This window comes from Pangasianodon hypophthalmus, chromosome 16 (genome assembly GCF_027358585.1).
Source record: "Pangasianodon hypophthalmus isolate fPanHyp1 chromosome 16, fPanHyp1.pri, whole genome shotgun sequence".
Classification (NCBI taxonomy): Eukaryota; Metazoa; Chordata; class Actinopteri; order Siluriformes; family Pangasiidae; genus Pangasianodon; species Pangasianodon hypophthalmus.
The window spans coordinates 15938505-15957874 of record NC_069725.1 but is presented as its reverse complement, the minus strand read 5'-3'; positions in this window follow the sequence as shown (position 1 = coordinate 15957874).

The window sequence follows — 19370 nt, the reverse complement described above, 5'->3', positions numbered from 1 at the left end:
AGGATTTATCGAACGAACCTATCACATCCAATCATAACCGATCATATCCAATTATAGCGCGATGGCCTCCTCTCACGTGACTTCCCCCATTCATTCTCAATTACCCCCCACTAAACCCACGACACGTTATGGGGTCTCTGTTATAAGTCAATGGGCTGAGGGGAGGCAAGCCTCCGCTGTAACTTTACCTGCGGGTGTCGCCGTTGGACAGTGTTACTTTATAAAAACGAGTGACTTTTATACTTTTAATGTTATTTTTAGTAATATTTGCGTCGTTTTATTTTTGCAATATCGATTATTTTCTCATCCAATTTTTTGAGGAGACACTGCCTCTGTTGCCTCCTCGGAGGAAACGCCCCTGAATACACACACACACACACACACACACATATACATATATATATATATATATATATATATATATATATATATCAGAATCAGATATATACATATATATATATGTATATATATATATACATATATCAGAACAAGGAATTTGTTGTGGTTTTCTTTAAGGTTCTCTTGGTACATACATACATATCTTACACGAGAACAAAAAACATTTAAATAGTAAGACTTAACAATAAAAAAAATAAAAATAAAAAAAATAATAATGTGTATGAATCTGGAACAGAAGATTTATGTACAGATTTGTGCATTATTTACTCTATATACAGCTGTATAAATAAAGAGATATGCATATGTATTTACATAATACTTGAGAAATAGGTAGTAATTAGAGATGGAGGATGAATTACAGAAATGAATTATAGAATAAAAAAACACAGGTAATGATTCCTGTGTTAGCTGTTTAAGCTGGAGATGGCATGGGGGAAAAAACTGTTTTTATGCCTAGATGTTCTAGTGCACAGAGATCTGTAACGTCTGCCTGAAGGGAGGAGTGCAAACAGGTTGTGGCCGGGGTGAGAGGGGTCTGTGATGATGTTAGCTGCCCGTTTCTTCACTCTGGAGTTGTACAAGTCCTGAAGGTTGGGCAGGTGCACACCAATGATCCTTTCTGCTGTCCTAACAGTCCGTTGCAGTCTTCTTATATCTGATTTGCTGGCTGACCCAAACCAGACAGTTATAGAAGAGCACAGAACCGACTCATTAACAGCTGAGTAAAACTGTGTCATCTGCGCCTGTGGCAGGTTGAACTTTTTCAGTTGACGAAGGAAGAACAACCTCTGCTGGGCCTTTTTCACAATGGAGTCAATGTGAATGTCCCACTTCAGGTCCTGAGAGATGGTGGTGCCCAGGAACTTGAATGACTCCACTGCAGCCACAGTGCTGTCCATGACGGTGAGAAGGGGGAGAGCAGGGGGGTTTCTCCTGAAGTCCACTATCATCTCCACAGTTTTGAGCGTGTTCAGCTCCAGGTTGTTGTGACTGCACCAGACAGCCAGCTGCTCAACCTTTTGTCTGTAAGCAGACTCGTCGCCGTCCTGAATGAGACCAATGACTGTAGTGTCATCTGCAACCTTCAGGAGTTTGACAGAGGGGTCCTTAGAGGTGCAGTCATTTGTGTAGAGGGCGAAAAGCAGTGGGGAGAGAACGCAGCCCCGAGGAGCTCCAGTGCTGATGGTGCAGGTGTTGGATGTGAATTTTCCCAGCCTCACTAGCTGCTGCCTGTCTGTCAGGAAGCTGGTGATACACTGACAGATGGAGGTGGGTACAGAGAGCTGTGTCAGTTTATTTAGAAGGGTATCTGGGATGATGGTGTTGAAAGCGGAGCTGAAGTCCACAAACAGGATCCTTGCATAAGTCCCTGGTTTGTCCAGATGTTGGAGGATGTAGTGCAATCCCATATTGACTGCATCATCCACAGACCTGTTTGCTCGGTAAGCAAACTGCAGGGGGTCGAGCAAGGGTCCAGTAATGTCCTTCAAGTAGTCCAACACCAGCCTCTCAAATGACTTCATGACCACAGACGTTAAAGCAACAGGTCTGTAGTCATTTAGTCCTGTGATTTTTGGTTTCTTGGGTACAGGGATGATGGTGGAGCGTTTGAAGCAGGAGGGGAATATATATATATATATATATATATATATATGTATATATATATATATATATATATATATATATATATATATATATATGATAGCTAGTTAATCGAAATATGACAAAGAGTTTCATGTAGCCACTGAGATTTTAGCGGAAAAACGTAGGTAGAACGCCATGCATAGAGTTCTGTTAAATAAATATATAAATCTAGTTGCTTTGGGAGTGTAGGAGCTCGCCGAGGTTTGTTTTCCGCTTTCAGCGGTTTACCGCTAAGCGTGAAATCTACGTGAGGCTAGATTAACCATCGTTTCAGGAAGAGCTATCTTCCTGACTATCTATGCTAAATCTGTGCTTGTTATACCTAAAATAAGTCAAATTTGGAAGGGTATTTAAATTGCACATTCAAAGTGTGCTATTAAAGCTAGTAAAACACATGGGGTCTCACACTGTAAAAAAAAAATTACTTGTAACTTAACAGTAAAATACTGGCAGCAGGGTTTCCAGCTGTGTACCGTAATCCTACAGTTTCATATCTGTATGAGAATTACTACTTTACTGTAATTAACAGTATGATTAACAGTATGTAGTAAATAGTTACAGTATAGAACTGGTAATTTTGCCAGTTAAAATAATTTTTTAATATTAATATCTGTACTTATACAAATACACAAGTAGGATTTTCAAAAGGAAAAAAAGAAAGGTTGGGAGGGTATTTCTTATAGCACACCATTTAATGAAGTTATCAATGAATAAAACAAATGTTTATCCAAAAAAGCAATTCAAAACAATTGAAACAAGTATGAGTCCAGTTTAAGAATCAGTCTTTGTGTGCATGTGTATGTAAGAGAAAGAGATCAAAGAATAATGAAATATAGCACAACAAAAGACATTGTGTAACAAAACCACTGCCAAATTCTGTCAAAACACATTTATACATAGATTTAAGTTGACCATTGAACCAAAAATCAAGTTGGCATTTGCTAGCTGTATCTGTGTGCCAGAGTCTGAGTGTAGGCAGATTATGACAGAGCATGTGCTTGGGGTGTACATTCCCCTAAAAGAGTAGCCACTTAGAAATAGTAGACAATGTAACAAAATTACCGAATACCATTTTGGTTTAGTAAAAGTCAATTTCTAGAAGGAAAGCCTGAGTAGAGATTTGCAGAACAGGCCAAGAATGTGCCAAAACTGTCAAAGTGTCACCAACTCTGATGCAGGTGTAGCCAGGAGTAGAAAGTAAAATCTCCAAGTCTGAAAGGAAAACATTGAAAAGAAAACATTCAGTAAATAGTGTCAAAAGAATGTGGCAAAAGCAACAGATCATACTACACTCTACAAAAAAACTGATAATGAAGAAGTTAGATTAACTTAAAGGAAAGAATAAATAGAGGTTTTGACATTTGAGCTTGTTATAGAAGGGGAGGGAGAGGTTTTTTCCCATTTTACTAGCGGCCTGGAACAATAATGCCTGTCACAAAAAGAGGGAGGAGTCAACCAATCAGTGATGTGCTCACAAACACACACACACACACACACACACACACAGCACTCATAGCACATTAAATTTTAAATTGTTCACAGAATTCTAAAATGTTTGTTTTTTCTTTTTATTTACTAATTTTATCATTTGTTCTCATCTGTTCAAGATTTATTGTAAACATTACAAATCTTTTGGCAGTACATTGGAACAGTTATAATGCCAGTAAAGCCCATTTGAAATGAAATGCAAATGAAACGAGAGAGAGAGTGTTGAAAGTCGTGCATCACGGATTTTTTACATATTCTAGAATGAGATTTTTCAGTAGAGAGGCGACCTTTGGATTGACTGTTGCAGTTTTTTTTTATTTACTAGTTTACCCATCTTCTTGGACACTACCTCATCAAAATTCTGGTTTAAAAATTTAGATAATGTGAAAGAGTTAAATAAATAAATAAATAAATAAATAAATAAATAAATACAAGAAGTAAGGAAAACTCTCAAGGGGCACACCTTTGAACAAATTTTAATGTGAGGCAAACCTCCTCTTGATACTGCAGGTTGAAGATGTAGTACATAGCAAATGTTGTTGCAACTGCAGTCAAACATATAGACTGGACACATTCACCAATAACAAGGCCCTCTAGGCTTATCATCCATCGTGCAGCATAAGTCTGCTCTGACAATGATAATAATTCAAAAAAAAAAAAAAGAGAGATCATAAAATTTTGTTTTGTTTTTTATTTAGTACCGCCCTGAATAAGCTATTTCACATAACAGATGTTTACATATAGTCCACAAGAAACAATAACTGAATTTACACAAATGAACCGGTTCAAAAGTTTACATACGTTTGATTCTTAATACTGTGTGTTATTATCTGGATGATCAATGACTGCTTTAATGTTTTGTGATAGTTGTTCATGAGTTCCTTGTTTGTCCTGAACAGTTAAACTGCCCACTGTTCTTCAGAAAAATCCTCCAGGTCCTGCGCATTCTTTGCTTTTCCAGCATCTTCTGCATATTTGACCCCTTTCTAAAAGTTGCTATATGATTTTGAGATCCATCTATTCTCACTTAGGACACCTGAGGGACTCATACACAATTATTACAAAATCAAACTATTACATTCATTGATTCTCAATGAGGCAACATACTACATTAAAAGCCAAGGGGGTGTAAACTTTTCAAAGATTCAAGATTCAAAGAACTTTATTAATCCCAGGGGGACATTGCTTTGCCATGTTACAATTGCTCTCAAAAAGAAAGAAAGAAGAAAATAAAATAAATATATACCTATTTTATAAATATATATACCTAAATTTGTATTGCACATGAAAGTCCCTTATTGCACATGAATTGAACATGTATTGCATATGCATTACACATGAAAGTCCCAGCATTTATAGAGAGGAGTTGTACAGCTTGATTGCCACAGGAATAAAGGATCTTCTGAAGCGTTCAGTGGAACACTTGGCAGTGATCAGTCTCTGGCTGAAAGTGCTCCTCTGGTCGACCAGCACACTGTGTAGTGGGTGAGAAGGTTTGTCCAGGATTGAGTGGAGTTTTGACAACATCTTTCTCTCAGCCACAACGTGAACAGGGTCCAGCTCCATGCCAAGTACAGAGCCAGCCCTCCTGATTAGTTTGTCCAGTTTGTTTCTGTCTGCCACCTTCATGCTACTTCCCCAACAGACCACTGCATAGAAAATGACACTAGACACCACAGACTCATAGAACATCTGCAGCATGGTGTTGCAGACATTGAAAGACCTGAGCCTCCTCAGAAAATACAGCCTGCTCTGGCCTTTCTTGAAGAGTGCTGTTGAGTTTAATGTCCAGTCCAGTTTGTTGTCTATATGGACTCCCAGGTATTTGTAATCTGCAATAATCTCAACTTCCTCACCATGGACAGACAAAGGAGTGACGGGGGTCCTGGATTTTCTAAAGTCCACTACAAGTTCCTTTGTTTTCCTGACATTGAGCTGTAGGTGATTGAGCTCACACCAGGTAACAAAGTTGTCCACTGCCATCTGATATTCTGAGGTGTCACCACCCTGAATACATCCAACAACCACAGAATCATCAGAGAACTTCTGAAGGTGGCAGGATTCAGAGTTGTAACTAAAATCAGATGTATACAGGGTAAAGAGGAAGGGAGAAAGAACTGTCCCTTGAGGAGCACCAGTGTTGCAGATCACAGTGTCGGACACACAGTTCTGTATGCGGACGTACTGGGGGCGGCCAGTCAGGTAGTCCATAATCCAAGAGACCAGAGGAGTGTACACCTGCATGTTCTTCAACTTCTCCTTCAGTACGGTGGGCATGATGGTGTTAAAGGCACTAGAGAAGTCAAAAAACATAAACCTCACCGGTTTCTCTAGGTGAGTATAGGTTCGATGGAGCAGGTGGACGATGGCATCATCCACTCCAATTTGAGGCTGGTAGGCAAACTGTAACAGATCAAGGAAGGGTTTGACAAGGGGCCGAATGGATCTGAAGATCAGTCTCTCAAAAGCTTTCATTAGGTGAGAGGTCAGTGCTACTGGCCTGTAGTCACTGGGGACAGAGGGCATGCTACTTTTGGTACCGGCACTAAGCAGGATATTTTCCATAGCACCGGAACCCTATCCAGATGTAGGTTCAGGTTAAAGATGTATTGTAGCACACCACAAAGTTGCGGGGCACAGGCTTTTAGTATTCTTGAGCTGATTCCATCAGGGCCCGCAGCCTTTGTGGGGCTAAGCCTGCTCAATTCCCTGCTTACTTGATCCTCTGAGATGGTGATGTTTCCAGAGGAAGCTGGCATAGTGGCCACTACATGAGGGGGATGGACTGGTGAATGTGTAGTGAAGCTGTAGGAGGGGTGCATGTGAGGCTTCACATCAAATCTATTAAAGAAAAGATTAAGCTCATTAGCATGGTCTGTATTGCCCTCCAAAACCTGGCTGCCGGTCTTGTAGCCAGTGATTGTCCTCATGCCTCTCAACACCTCCCTCGAGTTATTTTGTTGCAGGCTATTTTCCAATTTCCTCCTTTCCCTCCCTTGTCTTGACAGACAGCAGTCTTTGAGCCCTCTTAGCTTCCTCCCTATCACCAGTCCTAAAAGCCCTCTTTTTATCATTGAGAGCAGCTTTAATGTCCTTGGTGACCCAGGGTTTATTGTTAGGGAAGCAATGGATAGTTTCCAGGGGCATGCAGATGTCGACACAGAAAGTGATATATTCCGTGATGCAGTCAGTCAGTTGGTCAATGTCCTCACCCTGTGGCTCACAGAGCACCTCCCAGTTTGTAGACTCAAAGCACTCCTGCAAGGCAGCATTGGCTTCTTCAGACCATTTCCTCACCTTCCTGACAGTAGCAGGTTGCCTCTGAACCAGAGGTTTGTATGTTGGAAGGAGATGGATCAGGTTGTGACTGCCTAGCGGGGGGAGGGCTGAAGAGCTGTAGGCCCCTTTAACATTTGAATACATCAAGTCTAGGGTCCTGACACCTCTGGTGTGACAATCCACATACTGAGTGAAGGTGCGAAGAGTTTTCGTGAGGGACGCTTGATTGAAGTCGCCGGAGATGAGGTACAAGGCATCGGGGTGGCGGGTCTGAAGTTTGGCAGTGACTGCGTGTATGAGATCACATGCGCCCGCAGCATTAGCGGATGGAGGAATGTAGACGGCAAACACGCTCTTTCACAGTTACATGACCCGGGTGGCAGCACATGTTGTTAATATAAACAGCCAGTCCTCCTCCTCTCCTCTTACCGCACTCCTCTCGTCTCCGGTCTCCCCGCACTGCACTGAAGCCGTCTATATTAATGCTGGAATCGGTTATGCCATCATGTAGCCAAGTCTCCGTAAAACACATCAGACTGCATTCTCGAAAGATGTTCTCCCTTCTTACTAAAGCTGTCAGCTCGTCCATCTTATTGTCCAGCGACCTCACATTACCCGTAATGAGAGATGGGAGATACGGTTTATATTTCCTTGCCTTCTCTTTACGCGCTGCTTGGCTCCGCTCAACTTTTCCTCTCCACCGTTTTCTTCCACCTCTACATCCTCTCACTGTCCTCCTTTGTATCTCATCAGGGATGTTTAAGGTCCGATACAAAGTTGGATCAAAAATGTCGGCCGGTTGCAATGCGATCAGCTGATCTCTGGTGTAAACAAAAGAGCCGGCACCGTGTTGCTGCGCGCCGGTCACTCGGAGAGTTGAAAACAGAAGTCCCGTGGCGAAACTTAAGACAAAAACTCTCTCAAATCGCATGATTAGAGAGGTAAAAGCTTATTACTGGTTACCAATAAAAATTTAAAAGAGAAAGATAAAGAAATAATAGGTAAATTACGAAAAGGAAGGAGAGCAACTGTAACAGGCTGCTGCACGCTCGCGCATGCGCATGAACAGGATGATTGGTGTAAATTATGATTTTGTCTTCTAGGAAACATGTAAATATCTTATATAGCTTCTGAAAGGCAGTACTAATTGAAAAAAATACGATCTTTAAACAAAATAATAACAGTTTACACCGATCATCCTGTTCAAAAGTTTACATCCACCTGGCTTTGTCTAGCGATCACCTTTTTAAGTATTTACAGGTGCGTAGCTTTGTCAAAAAGAATTTTTCATCTTTTAAAGATGAACCACCAAGTGGACTCAGTGATTTTACCTAATCCATTTACTAAGGGAGGTATATCTAAGGGAGGTAATAATCTTTCTCAGTATGAATGCAGTGCCACACTAGAACACCTCTGGGAAGTATGGCAGGAGGACCTTGGAATAAATATCACAGATGTACAGAGGTAGGGGGCATGAGAACAAGTTCACTCATCTTCAGTGTTAGTCATGGACTTTTGCAGTTTAAGATATTACACAGACTTCACCTTTCTAAATTAAAGCTTTCTAGGATGTTTCCATCTGTGGATCCATCCTGTGATCGATGTGGACAAACTTCAGCTTCACTGGCATGCATATTTTGGAAGTGCCCTATCATTTGTAATTATTGGCTTTCAATTTTTCAGTCACTGTCAGACATCATAGGAAGGCCAGTGGACCCAGACACATTCCTAGCTATCTGTGGTGTTAAGAATGATAATGTAGTGTTGTCAAACAATCAGTATAATATGATTGCATTTGTCACACTCTTAGCACGAAGACTGATTTTTTTTTCCTTCTAATTAAGTAAAACCGCCCACTCATTCTGCTCTGATGAGGGCTGGTTATGCAGTACGTCCAGTTGGGAAAAAATCACGTTTTCACTGAAAGGGATGGTTCATAAATGTTATTCCATGTGGGAACCATTCATTGATTATTTTAACAATACTGCATTGATTCCACTTCAAATTTAGCCTGATGTATACAAGAGTGTTCAAGTATATTTGCATCAAGACAATCCTCTTGTATGATGTATTTAATTTAAAACTATTCTTTGTACCAAATCTTATAAAACAATAAAGATAGTGTTCAAATAAAGAGTGTATTATTGTTTCTAAAAATAAATAAATAAACCTGTAGCTAGTAGCCTTTGGACAGAATTGTTGTTAATCTGCAAGTCAATTCACACTGGATGTGTTTTATAGTTGTGTCACACAAAACATCAATGCCTCCATTTTAATCACTGTTGCGTTATGACTGGCACATGCAAAAGTATGAGCCTGTGTGTCCTGCTTAAGACACTATAATTCTTTTTCTACATTCATGCAAAGACTCCAGAAATCCATTCAAATCATACACACTTTATACTTTCTGTACTATGTGAACTTTATTTCAAATCATAAAGGTCTTCAAAGTGTTAACCTTTCATGCATTGTTTTGTGCTGTCACTTATATTTTTAGCTATGTGTCCACCTTATTGAGCTGTATCCAAAACTGCAAGAGTTAACAGGTGGTTGGCTTATGTACAAAGCATCAGGTACTCATCAAAAAGATACTGATACTTTAGAACAACATGCCTCCAAAGATTTCAGTTCTTAAAATCTGGAATTTGAAAGTTGTCATTAATGACATACCTAGAAAACAAATTCGAAAGTGATTTTCGAGAAATCACAAGATTTCCATTTCAAAACAAGGTTTTGTTGATCTAGTTAAAGACAGGAAAATAACTGAAACACATTCCTTCATATGTATATCTACAGTCAGGTCCATAAATATTGGGACAGTGACACAGATTTGGTAATTTTGCCTCCATACACCACCACAGTGGATTTGAAATGAAGCAGTCAAGATGTGACTGAAGCGTTTCAGCTTTAATTCAAGGGGTTTAACAAAAATATTGCATTAACCGTTTAGTAATTACAGCCATTTTTTACAGAGTTCCTCCATTTTCACAGGCTCAAAAGTAATGGAACAAACTAATATAATCATAAATATTAGGAATATTTTTATTACTTGGAGGTAAATCCTTTGCAGTCAATGACTACCTGAAGTCTGGACCCCATGGACATCACCAAATGCTGAGTTTCCTCCCTTGAGATGATTTGCCAGGTCTTTACTGCAGCCATCTTCAGTTGCTGCTTGTTTGTGGGTCATTCTGCCTTCAGATTTGTCTTCAGTAAGTGAAAAGCAGCTCAGTTGGGTTGAGGTCAGGTGACTGACTCGGCCATTTAAGAACATTTAATTTCCAAGCTCTTGGGCTGCTTTCACAGTATGTTTTGGGTTGTTATCCATCTGTACTGTGAAGCGCTGTCCTATCAGTTTTGCAGCATTTGACTGAATCTGAGCAGAAAGTATAGCTCTGTACACTTCAGAATTCATCCTGCTACTTCTATTAACAGTCACATTATCAATAAACCCCAGTGACCCAGTTCCATTGGCAGCTAAACATGCCCATGCCATAACACTGCATCCACATGTTTGACGGATGATGTGGTATGCTTTGGATCATGAGCCCTTCCTTTCCTTCTCCATACTTTTCTCTTCCCATCATTCTGGTACAAGTTAATCTTGCATCAGAACTGGTCAGGCTTTTTTACAGGTTTTTTAGCAAAGTCTAATCTGGCCTTTGTGTTCTTGAGTGTTACCAGCGGTTTGCATCTTGAGGTAAACTGTCTGTATTTACATTCATGAAGGTGGCTCTTGATTGTAGACTTTGACAATGATAGGCCTACCTCCTCCAGAGTGTTCCTGACTTGGCTAGATGTTGTGAAGGGGTTGTTCTTCAATAAGAAAAGAATTCTGCAATTATCCACTTTAGTTGTTTTCTGTGGTCACCCAGGCCTTTTGGTGTTGCTGAGCTCACCAGTGCATTCCTTCTTTTTAAGAATGTACCAAATTGTTGATTTGGCCCTCCTAAAGTTTCTGCTATCTCTCTGATAGGTCTGTTTTGTTTTTTCAGCCTAGCGATGGCCTCCTTCACTTGCATCAACACCTCTTTGGACGGCATATTGAGAGTTCCCATGAACAGCTACCAAATGCAAATTCAACACTTGGAATCAGCTCCAGACATTTTATCTCCTTAATTTGTCATGATATAAGGAGGAAACAGGCCACAGCTGGCCATGAAACTGCTTATCAGTCAATTGTCCCATTACTTTTGAGCCAGTGAAAATGGAGGAACTCTGTAAAAAATGGTTGTAATTCCTAAACGGTTAATGCAATATTTTTGTTAAACCCCTTGAATTAAAGCTGAAAGTCTACGCTTCAGTCACATCTTGACTGCTTCATTTCAAATCCACTGTGGTGGTGTACAGAGGCAAAACTACCAAAACTGTGTCACTGTCCCAATATTTATGGACCTGACTCTATGATCTATCTATACAAACACACACACACACACACACACTGCATCACTGCATACACAATTATTAGGCAAGTCAGTATTATGAACCATATAAACCTGAATGCTAACTGGATATATTTATTTTCAGGTGAAGTTTAATTGTTTAATGAGGGAGGATGTGGCTTAAAGTGATTAACATCCTATATAAGGTGTGCATAATTATTAGGCAGCTTCTTTACCTTATTGTAAAATGCCTATCAGATACAGCACACTGCAGATTGCAAAACTATTGAGACGTGACCACTGGACAATCAAACACTTTATGAATACTCGACAGCAAAAAAACGTGTGGAGAAGAAAGAGATGGCAGCAGGATACACTATGGGAAGAAGGCATGCCAGCAGAGGCGGTGTGATGCTCTGGGCAATGTTCTGTTGGGAAACCTTGGGTCCTGGCATTCATGTGGATGTTATAATATACATACATATATATATATATATATATATATATATATATATATATATATATATAAAACACATATATATACACCGATCTGACATGTCAAAGCATGAAGTCCACAAGAACTCTGAAAATGTGCTGGGGTATCTGACACCAAGACATTAGACGTTCCTCCCCAGACCATCACTGACCCACCGCTAAACCGGTGATCATGGACGATGTTGCAGGCAGCATAACCTTCCCCACGGCATCTCCAGACTCTTTCACGTCTGTCACATATGCTCAGTGTGAACCTGCTCTCACCTGTGAAGAGAACAGGGCGCCAATAGCGGACCTGCCAATTCTGGTGTTCTCTGGCAAATGCCAATTGAGCTGCATGGTGCTGGGCTGCGAGCACAGGTCCCACTAGAGGACATCGGGCCCTCATGCCACCCTCATGGAGTCTATTTCTGACAGTTTCTGAACTTGGTCCTGCTGCTGGGTTGTTGTCAATTTTCAGAAAAAAAAAGTTTTTTTCTGAAAATTGACATTTACTCACTTTGTAACTTAATTTGCGTCAACTCCGTCAGACACAATAAAAAGCATGCTATTTTAATCTGATCCAACCAACAAGAGTGTAAAGTCTTCAGTTACCTAATAATACTGTTCAATAAAGGAGCTAAGTGATAAAATACACTCTCCACATTTTTTTTCTGTCTTCACATCATTATGAAATATATTCCTTACTTCCTAAATTCCTATTCTCAATTCCTAAATTCCCTAATTCTCTACCTGCCTTTTTAATATTACACATATATAACCAACATTCTTAGACAAATAAGACATCATATCATGTAGGTTAGTTTGTGTTTTAATATATTAACACAATAAGCTGAACAAAGAATAAAATATTTCTATCAAAATAAACAAAAACTTTCATCTGACAGTGTTGAAAATTACTGATGGTGTTGACAAACAACCAATTGAGGTTACAACAGATTAAGTACTAAAAAATATTTTTTTCAAACAGCTGACTGACAAGACAACATATTAAAAGAACTAACGTACTCGGTTACTAACTGAGATACGGGAACGAGTACTGTGTCGCTAGACGCTATGGGGAAAACTCCTTTTTCTCCGATGACTGAAGCCTTTACAATCACGCAGTGACACTGCACGGACATTGGTTCGTGCAGTGCAATAAAGTGAACCAATGGCTTGGCAGCGGAACTGCACGCGCCTATGGCAAGGAAGCCTGCCGGGATGGGCGGAGCCATCTGGCTATATAAGCGGGCATAGCGCCATAGGATCTCAGGTCAAATCGACTGAAGCCTTGACTCTGAGTTGTGCAACGTCATGGCACAGCCTGCAACGCAGTACTCGTTCCCGTATCTCAGGGAACCAAGGTTAAGTTAGTAACCGAGTAAGTTCCCTTTCGATACCATACTCGTACTGCATCGCTAGACGCTATGGGGAACCAATACAATCACGCCATGCCATGAAAGTGGAACGAATGATTGGCCTTGAGCAATAAGGCTCAGAGGGACCAGTTTAAGAAGGGTGAAACCCGCAGGAGGGAGGAGGGCTGAACTCACTGAGGACAGCCCAGCCTAAGATAATCGTTCCAAAATAATCCTGTGTTGTCTCAGCACTTTTTAGAAAGGGCCAAGAACGCACAAGGAATACACCTGTCATAAACAGGCGCGTGCCCCTCAGGCAGAAAGGATCCGAGCCTGCAAGGCGAGGCCCAGCCGGCCACCTCACAAATGTCTGCTATGGACACCCCGCTAGACCATGCCCAAGACGAGGCCACGCCCCGAGTGGAATGGGCTCTAACTTCTATGGGGCTTTGGAGGCTCAGGGAGGAGTATGCCAGCACAATATTGTCAACTAGCCATCGAGAAATTCTCTGCTTTGTGACCAGAGACCCATTGGTGCGGCCACCAAAGCACACAAAGAGTTGTTCCGACCGCCTGAATGGAGCGGAACGCTCGATGTAAATTCACAGCGCCCTGACAGGGCAGAGAAGGTTCAACTCCGGGTCTTCCTCCGATGGAGGAAGCGCCGAAAGAGTGATAACCTATGCTCTAAAAGGGTTGTAGAGCACCTTAGGAGTGTAACCATGCCTCGGCTTTAGGACGACCTTGGAGTTGTTAGGCCCAAACTCAAGGCAGGCTCACCGAGAGCACCTGTAAGTCACCTACTCGTTTGACCGGTGCTAACGCCAGTAGCAGGGCGGTCTTTAATGATAGGGTTTTTAGGTCCACAGACTGTAGCGGCTCGAAAGGGGACCCCTTGAGGGCCCTCAGGACCGTGGGTAGGTCCCACGCAGGGATGGTAAGGGGCCGGGGCAGATTAAGCCTCCTGGAACCCCTCAGGAAAAAAACAACTAGAATGTTCCGGCTCACAGACTGTCCTGCTATAGGAGCATGGGAAGCTGCTATAGCTGCCACATAGACCTTGAACGTGGAAGGGGAGCGACCCTTGTCCAACAGCTCTTGTAGAAAGTACAATATCACTGATATGTCGCAGGAAATAGAGTCTTCGCCGCGGGTTGCGCACCAGGCAGAGAAGACCGACCATTTAAGGGCACAGAGGCGTCTCATGGATGGGGCTCTAGCCTGTGATATAGTATTTAGGACACTTTCAGGGAGATCTACTGATTCCCGTTGAGAGCCCAAAGGTGCAACGCCCACAACTCGGGTTGGGGGTGCCAAAATGTCCTGTTCGCCTGAGAGAGGAGGTCCCGCCTCAGGGGAATGGGCCATGGGGCTGCCGTAAGCAGCTGAGATAGCTCCGAGAACCAAAGTTGGTTTCTCCAGAGCGGGGCCACTAGGAGGATTCTGTGTTTGTAGTCCCTGATTCTTCTGATTACCTGAGGGATCAGAGCAATTGGGAGAAAGCAAACAGGAGGAGGTTGGGCCAATTGTGGGCCAATTGTGGGCCAACGCCTCCTCGCTCTTTGAAAAATACATTGGGCAGTGAGAGTTGTCTTTTGAGGCAAAGAGGTCGACCTCTGCCTTGCCAAAGACCTCCTAGATTTTCCGAACCATCTGCGGGTGGAGCATCCACTCCTCTGAGGGGATGTTGCTCCGAGATAGCATATCTGCTCCTTGGTTCAGCACGCCAGGGACATGTGCTGCCCTCAACGACTGCAGATTGAGATGTGCCCACTCCAAGAGGCGTTTTACCATCTCGAAAAGGCGTTTTGAGGAGAGCCCACCTTGGCGATTTATATAGACAACCACTGTCATGCTGTCCGAGCGGTTCCTTCAGTTCCGGCAAAGGTCTGAAGGGCTCGACATACTGCCATCATCTCGAGGCAGTTGATGTGTAGCCAACCTTCTGCGACCGACCAGGAGCCGAAGGGCGGTTTGCCCTCACACAGAGCTCCCCAACCTGTGTTGGAAGCATCCGTCGAGACAACCTTCCTTCTGTGAACAATGCCAATAGTTACGCCCTGCTTGAACCATTGGGGGTCCTTCCAGGGGGCCAGAGCGGCTACACAGGCCTGGGTCACCCTGATACGAAGGCAACCGTGATGCCACACACTAGTCGGCACTTGTGGTTTCAGCCGGTACTGAAGGGGTCTCAGTAGCTCGGCATCTGACTGGGCTAAGATGAGCCAGTCATCGAGGTAATTCAGAATGCGGATTCCTTTCTGTCTCAGGGGAAAGAGCCGCATCTATGCACTTTGTAAAAGTGCGAGGAGCCAGGGACAGTCCAAAGAGCAGGACCGTGTATTGATAAGCCACTCCCTCGAAGGCGAATCTCAAGAATCGTCTGTGCTGGGGGGCTACCTGGATGTGAAAGTATGCATCCTTCAGATCCAGAGAAAAAAACCAGTACCCTGGGCGTATTTGCGAGAGGATCTGATTCAAAGTAGTCATCCTGAACGGCCGCTTCATGAGCACGTGATTCAGTTGTCTGAGATCAAGGCCTTCATCGGCCTTGCTCTGTACTAAGGTGGGAACCACACCGCTGAATCACGGCGGTATTAGAGCGAACTGGAGTAAGTAAACTTGTTTTATAATCCCCAAAACCCAATCTGACACTCCGGGGATGGCCTGCCAGGCCTCTGCCCGTGTGGCGAAGGGTTGGATTGGTTCGAGAGGCAGATCGCCGTGAGGGGACCTGACACTCATTATAAGTGGAAGAGGAAATTTGCCTTCTGTCTGACAATGTTTGTGTTTTATTTTTCTCGCTATAACAGCAGCTGCTTGTGTGGGCGCTTTCAGAACGGGCCCAGTGTCCACAACAGCATTTACAAACCCACTGCCACCGGCACCCGGAACAGAACGGGGTGCTTGGGGGCAAAACAGAGATCGTTTGGGGGGTGGTCCGGCGATGGCGAGACTTCGCCCCCTCCTCTTCCTCTCTGGTAGATCAGGACGACGCCCGTGGTGCAGGATCCAGCGTCAGCTTGGGCTGGGGTCCTTGGCATCTCAGAAATGAGTGGTGTCTGGCCGAGTGGGAGCGCTGCGGAGGCTCAGGCTTTTGAGTAGCTTGAGCAGGCGCGGGTCTAGACTGCTGCTGCGTTGGAGCAGGTTTGGGGTGACTGGTGACGCTCAGAGCTCGAGCGCTTTGGCAAGAAGTGTCGCAATGCCTGGGATGACTTCTGTGCAGCAGTAAAACGCTCAGCAAACCCTTCGACGGCGGGTCCGAACAGCCCTGTGGGAGAAACTGGAGAGTCAAAGAAAGGAACCTTGTCCGCCTCTTTGATCTCCATCAGGTTCAACCATAAGTGGTGCTCCAACACCACTAAATTGGCCATTGACCTCCCGATGGCCTGAGCCGTTGCCTTCGTAGCTCAAAGGGCCAGGTCTGTCGCACTGCGTAGCTCCTTAAAAGCCGCAGGATCGGGGCCCGACTCGTCCATAATTTGGAGGATTTTGGCCTGAAAGACCTGGAGCATGGCCATGGAGTGCAGAGCTGAGGCCGTCTGCCCGGCGGAGGAGTAAGCTCATCCAGCAAGGGCAGACATTGTCCTGCACGGTTTCGAGGGGTGCGCAACCTTCACTCTCCATCCAATGGCAGTGGGCGGGCAGAGGTGTGCGGCCACTGACTCATCCAGGACCACTCTTCCACCGCTTTAGAGAGGACGCGGAAGAGCTTGGAGTCCATCCCCGTCTTGGTGATGCTGGGATCCGTAGACTGCAGAGGGGCGGGGTGGAAGGAAGAGCCCAAAATATTCTCAGCGTCTGACGCTGCTAGAGACATGCTGCCGTCTAGCAGTTCGTCCTCGATCACGCCGAATGAAACCATGTCACTCGCATTAGCCGAGGGACGCTGGTCCGGGCGCTCTAAGAGGATGGGAAAATCCTCTCTGCACAGCGAGAGTGAGGCACGCGGGGTCTGAGCCAGCGTGAGCTCGCTCGCAGCCGGGCGGTGAGCCTCTCTGCCCCGCTGTTTTTTCCTCGCAGGTCCCTGGGAGGAAGAAAATGGGGGGGCATGAGGGGCGGAGCCGCTTTCAGAAAAGAAAGCGATCCGAGCACGCGGAGAGGAGAGACTCATGCTCACGCAGACTCATGCAATGACGGCGCGGCATTTGTAACAACACCGCTTGCTCTTTTAGAGGAAAAAGCTCTTTTAGCGCTTTTTGCTCTTTTAGCACTTTTTGCTCGCCGGATGGCGGCAGGAGACGAGCTGGAATCTGCGCCAGACGCTGACGGCAGCTCAAAGCTTGGCGGGAACAGCGGGACAGCGCAGGCGAGTAGCTCTTGCCGCAGCGAGGCGTGTTGACGGGGAGCGGCTTCACGTCTTGTAGCTTAGCGGAGAGAAGATCTTCGTCACTGAAGGAGAATTGATCTGAGATCCTATGGCGCTATGCCCGCTTATATAGCCAGATGGCTCTGCCCATCCTGGCGGGCTTCCTTGCCATAGGCGCGTGCAGTTCCGCTGCTGAGCCATTGGTTCGCTTTATTGCACTGCACGAACCAATGGCTGTGCAGTTTCACTGCTTGATTGTAAAGGCTTCAGTCATCAGAGGAAAAAGGAGTTTTCCCCATAGCGTCTAGCGACGCAGTACGAGTGTAGTATCAAAAGGGAACTAATTTTGGATTTCATTTAATTCAACAGTTTAATTTTGTATTTTTATTATATTTGGGTCCAGAATCCTTCCAGTGGTTGGCTTTTCTCCTTGTAGCAGCATGTCTCATTTTTGGTCTCCGATAACTCACTGTAAAAATACAATAAACTTATGCTAGGTTCAGTGTAATGGTAAGCATTATTATGTGATACCTTGTAGCAGTAAAAGAAATCTTCTCAATTCTATGGGAATACAAGGGATCTGTAGCCTGTTTTTAAACTGTATCAATTACTTAGATTTTAATTGTGTCTGTCCTGCATAACATAAGCACTGGGCAACAGGCGTCGGACATGTTCAGACATGTACATGACATGAAGTCCATTGCATCAGGGGTTATGCTGTAGAGCTGCCTTGTACAGCTTGATTGGAGTGGAGATGCCTTCCCCGTTAGCTTCAGTAGAATGTCATTGATAAAGCTGTTTTCCATCCGTTACATCATTCCCTCGCAGAGCTACTGATCTGCTGTTCGTTTTACTGTTCCCCAATGCCATCTGGGGCACTCTTGCCATGGGATGTCCTCCTTGACCTTTCAGCAGCGTTTGACACGGTGAACCACAAGACTCTCCTATCCACCCTCATGAGCCTAGGAATTCGCGGTGCAGCATGGCAATTGTTTGCCTCCTACCTGGAAGATCGGTCATATCAGGTGACATGGAGGGGATCCACATCTGCTCCTCGCAGACTCTCCACTGGTGTTCCACAAGGCTCAGTACTTGGTCCTCTCCTGTTCTCCCTCTATACTCAATCTCTTGGTGCGGTCATATCCTCACATGGGTTTTCATACCACTGCTATGCAGTTGACACTCAACTCATCCTCTCCTTCCCTCCCTCAGACTCTCATGTTTCTGCTTGGATATCAGCTTGTCTGGCAGACATCTCATCATGGATGACAGCACATCAGCTGAAATTTAATCCCACCAAAACTGAACTGCTGTTCATCCCAGGTGATTCATCCCCATCTCAGGATCTTGCAATTTCCCTAGACAATTCTCTGATCTCGCCTTCGGTTACTGCACGCAACCTTGGGGTAACCATGGACAATCAACTGTCCTTCTCCTCTCACATTGCTAATCTAACACGCTCATGTCGATTTCACCTTTATAACATCAGAAGAATTCGCCCATTTCTTTCCTCACAGGCCACACAGGTGCTTGTTCAGTCCCTTGTCATTTCAAGACTGGACTACTGCAACTCACTTCTGGCAGGTCTGCCTCTGAGCGCCATTCGTCCTCTGCAACTGATCCAGAATGCAGCTGCACGATTGGTTTTCAACCTTCCTAAGTTCTCCCACACGACCCCATTGCTGCGCTCCCTCCACTGGCTTCCTGTAGCTGCCCGCATCAGATTTAAAACACTGATGCTTGCCTACAAAGCCAAAAACGGACCAGCACCAACTTACCTCAAAGCACTTATCACACTTCGAGCGCCATCACGCTCCCTCCGATCCTCTAGCACTGCTCGACTGGTCCCACCATCTCTCTGGGTACAAGGAAGGCATGGATCAAGATTCTTCTCTGTTCTGGCACCAAGGTGGTGGAATGAACTTCCCCTAGATGTCCGAACAGCTGAGTCACTGGCAGTCTTCACACGACGTCTAAAGACTTACCTCTTCATAAAATACTTAAACTAGCACTTTAAAAAAAAAAAAAAAAAAA